Source organism: Paramormyrops kingsleyae, chromosome 8 (assembly GCF_048594095.1).
Source record: "Paramormyrops kingsleyae isolate MSU_618 chromosome 8, PKINGS_0.4, whole genome shotgun sequence".
In the NCBI taxonomy this organism is placed as follows: domain Eukaryota; kingdom Metazoa; phylum Chordata; class Actinopteri; order Osteoglossiformes; family Mormyridae; genus Paramormyrops; species Paramormyrops kingsleyae.
The window spans coordinates 9931641-9936481 of NC_132804.1; the positions used below are offsets into that span (position 1 = coordinate 9931641).

The window sequence follows — 4841 nt, forward strand, 5'->3', positions numbered from 1 at the left end:
TCTTTCAGTGGTATGTGTATTCTCATATCGATCAAGTGGAATGGATTCTTTTGCAAAGCAATAGAAACAGTGCTGGGTGAACTAATATTTTATGTTAAATGTGGGGGGGGGGGATCCAAACGTAATTATGAAATGTGAGGGGGACGCGTCCCCCTCAGATTTAATGGCGCCCATGGATCTGACAGGCCTGATCTAACGTATGGAGAACCTGCCCATGGCATTCATTTCTGAGTACTTTTAGAACCTCATGTGTGGTTATAAATAATTTCTTTCCCACCTTGTTAGTTTCACACCCAGCTGTGTGAAGATGTGTCACTTTCTCTAAGGTGATTTCTATCCAACACCAAGGAGTCTGGACTGGACTAAAGGGACACCCAACTAGACAGGGAACACATGATGTCTTTGTGTGCAACAGAAAACGTGATGTTCAGTGCGTAACAAACTGTAGGGATGTGTGGCTCAGCAGAATAACCCTCTGTGCCTGTAATCAGAAGGTTGCTGGATTGAGCCCCAACCTCAGCAAAATAGTCACATGTCTTTGGGTCCCGGAGCATGGCCACTAACTCCTTAGCTGAGCCTGCACTGTGATGTAAAATGACACTGTTTAGTAAATGTAGATTTTTCAAGTTGAGTAAGTACAGAAACTATGCTGCATTCCATCTACCTCAGAAGTCAGTGCAGGGAATGATGTCACCATTGAGTTAACCATGGTCCAGTACAAGAAGTTAAAAGCCATTTAGTGAAACCAGGGACCTATTTCAAAACAAGTTATCCAACAAGTTATCTGGCTAAGCAAGAAATCCTGCTTTCTGAATCTGGCCCCAGTTCTAGACAGGTGCATTGTTAGCCAGTGTTAGCAATACCAGTTGATAATAATGCATTATATAGTTTTTTTGTGAATACAAACAAAGTGTCAACATGCCCACAGATAGCGGATGAACAGTACTGTTTGTATGACCAATTTATTGAAACACAAATAAATATAAGTACTAATAAACAGATCTTAACTACAGCTTTCACGTCCAGCTATGGTGAGCATGAAACTTAGCCTGGGATATGTTGCCGAAAATCATAGTTGCTAACAAAGCATGGTGCACACATCAGCTGTTGGGAAACGTACTGCTGCTACGGAGCGATGCTTGCGCTGTAGCATGATTTTCATTGTGATATTTTCCACTAAGAAGACAATGTGCATCGTTACATTGAAAAACCCAAGTTACCCCTATTTATCCTCAAAGTTATCTAGCTAAGCCAGACATCTGGCTTTGGAATACAGGGCCCAGAAATGTGACCTAATGTGACACAGCAGATGGTAAAGACACACATGAAAACCAAAATGATTTGGGAAGTTAACAAATATATGACGTCTCTTTCTGTGAACAATTTCCAAAACATTATTATAGATGATACTCTAAACATGTTTCTGAAAGCCACCTGATACTTAGCAAGAAACAATGAAAGTACCAGTGGGTGTCTGATGATTCTTTCTAAACGGTCCGGGGGGAGATTCAGCTGTATGAACCGGGGGACGCGTGAGTAGGATCCTGCCCGGCTTTCCCACACTAGTCACCCATTCATGGCTCCGTATTCTCATGGGGAGGGACAATGGAAGTGTGCCCTCAATGAATGGGCCGGATAATAGTGTTTAATTGACATTCTCAGTAAGAACATCTGTGTGCGTTTCTCTGCGTGACACAACCACTCTGCTCAGAATAGCTGATGACAGGAGACGGCAAAGTGTGTCGTTCAACAGGTGCGTGTTCACCATGCAGTGACAGGGTCCCAACTTCTGATTTAACTGTATGTTCTGTGCAATAAATGTAGATGCAGTCATGAATAGGCTTTTACATGCCGTCCCTTCAAAGCGGACTTTTAAACATGTCAGTCACGGATAATACATTTAAAAAATTTGTTACCATGACCTGTCTGAATATTATAATCACTGAAAATTTTTCTCAATTTATTCAGCCTGACTTGCTGGGGACCTGCATAATACATTGTGAAATATGAAATATTTTGTAATAAAGTGACCGGAGATATACGCCGAGAAGGTGAAGACCTCCCTTTTCCCGCCTCGGCAAACCCAGTCCAGATGGTCCTTCGGGCAGTAAGGTCTTGTTCTCCAGCCATGGGAGATCAAACACCATAGCTAATGTTATGTGTGATAAGACACACTTCTTTTGTTCCTCCACAGAAAGCAGTGAATGGACAGAGTGTGGGAAACAGGGGGAAACTCAGTCACACAGAGAGTCACTTGGACAGTGACCACAGACTCAGCTTGACAGATGAGTAACAAGGTCTAAGTCAGAGGGTTTATAGAGACACTTACAGCAAGAACATTGAAGGCAGATGATTTAAAAATTATTTAGGCATTTTATACTAATTATTTTTCAATAGAAAAAGTTAAAAAATATAAAAACAAATAATCAAACAAACAAAGAAATTGAAAAAGTTTCTCATGTTCCTTATCACTGCTGAACCATATATGAAAGGAAGCATACTCTTATTACAGGTCAACACTTTCCCAGGTTCACACAGCAGCCTGTGCATCTCCCTCCTCAGTCTTCCACCCTCCACCTGTTCCCCTGAGACGTGACCATTGTCCTCCAGCAATAAGATCCTCAATGAGCATGTGGCAGCTCCACGTTCCTCATTGTCCCCTGCAGCTCATCCATTGGCTGCTGACTGTGAGAAACTCCAACAAGCCCAGGACTCATACATTCATATGTAGATCAGGGCCTATAAATAGGAGGCATGAAGCAGCACTGATCACACTCACGCTACACAGAGAGCTGCCCATCTCAGAGATATAGCCATGGCACCGACAGTCACAGCAGCTGTGATCTATTCTCAGGAGCATCTCACTCTGGACAACAAGGTAAACTCACATTCCAGTTCTGTTGTAGATACCCTGCATACTTATTTAACGTCATTGATGTGACATTTCAGACCTGGATCATTAATATCTTTCCTGTTATGTCTTTATAGCTGAGGAAGCCGCTGGTGGAGAAGATGCGCAGAGATCGCATCAACAGCAGCATCGAGCAGCTCAAGTCACTCCTGAGCCAAGAGTTTCTCAGCCAGCATCCCGACTCCAAGCTGGAGAAAGCCGACATCCTGGAAATGACAGTTAGTTTCCTGAGACGACAAAGCCATCAGCAGCCAGTGATCACCTCGTCTTGTTCAGCAGATGAAAATGAGGGCTTCTTCAGGTGTGTCCAAGAGATTGTGTGTTTCCTGTCAAGGGAAGATGTGAAGACACAGTCCCAGATGAGACTCCTGAGGCACTTCCAAACCATGCAGCCTTCCTCTGGTAAAAGCAGGGGTGACAGTGTCTTGTCTTGCCAAAGTTCACCAGCTCGTCATACAGCTATTAAAGAGAAGACGCCAGTCAACAGCGCCCTCTGGAGACCATGGTGAACTCCAACACACAGGAGCTCAGACAAACAGAACTGAACATGTTGATCTATGATGAACAGTTGTTCTGACCATGTAGGAAGTTGTTTCTTCCCCTTCTGTGCATGCAGGAGATTTCTGGTATTATTTTATTTGAGTCAAATATTATAATCTTAATTTTCAGTACTACTGCAATAGAAATGCATTAAATATTTTGATTTCAATGTGACACTGCTCAGGACAAATATTTAGCACATATGAATGGATGGAAATTGTTTTAGATTGAAGAATTTTTATTTCAATGGAGATCATTCCTCCTATGTGAATGTTCTGATAAATTATTTTGCTTTTTATATTGAGACTATATTAGTCCTAATCAAAAAAACTTCAATGAAGAAAATATAACAAAAATGATTATACTGTATTGTATATCATTTTGAGTCTTTTTTACATTTTGCATATGTAAGGTCTTGCCATGTGAAAATGTTTTTTGTAATTCAACTTTTTATTGAATTTTCATTGAGTGTTCATGTAAACAAAAAAGAAACAGAGCAGAATACACAGCATGGGTATTATACAATTATACCGTTATGTCCCCATTTTGAGTATCCAACCAGCACAGAAAAAAGAAAACAAAAATCTAAATGTTTCACATGAACGTGTTTTTAAGAAAAACCCTATAACCATATTTTTATGCTTGGGTATGATTAAATTATTACTGTATGATAGTATCTGTCTTACATTGACAAGTCTCATGTGATGTGTATATTACACTGGAGTTTGCATAGTCTCAGTATCTACTGAAACTGTAGTGTGTAAACCACTTGATAAAATGTCTTTTATAAAGACCTTTACTTGATCTGCACAGTAAACATTATTTAGACTGTTTTTGGAATATCTTCGGTCTGTTAGTGTTCTTCTGTCTCTCTCTGGATGAGAAGTGACTTCAGTTGCCTTCAGTGAAGGAGATGTTAATGTTCGAATGACACTGCATTGAAGATGATTTTATTAAAGGAAAAAACTCCTGCTATTCATTTGTTCTTTGATTCATTTCTTAGAAGCCCTGCTCTTGACATAACGAATAAAAATTACATATATATCGTGGTCACGATTTACTAATTCGTTTCCACAATGTGTTAAATCGGGTACACCTTTTGCTAATTCGTTCCCTCATTTTAGTTAAATTATGGACATATTTCATTAATTAATTCCAATAGTATATTAAAACTAGATAGGCCTATATATATTCTTTATTCTTATGTCATGAGAGGGGGTCCATACATTTCAAACTCCCATTAAATTAAATACGTGAGACATATTGTTGCTTAAAAAGTAATTGATGATAATTACATCCTGATTTTAAAAATAATTATTTGTTGCTTGGGTATCTGTGATATACTTCAGAGCAGCTGCTTTTGTGTGTGGAGATTTTGTCCACGATCTAC

General features: G+C 39.8%; 1 pseudogene; it reads left to right on the forward strand.

Moving 5' to 3' along the window:
- Nucleotides 1–2630: 2630 nt before the first annotated feature.
- Nucleotides 2631–4140, forward strand: LOC140592188 (transcription factor HES-5-like; annotated as a pseudogene).
- The last annotated feature ends 701 nt before the right edge of the window (nt 4141–4841 follow it).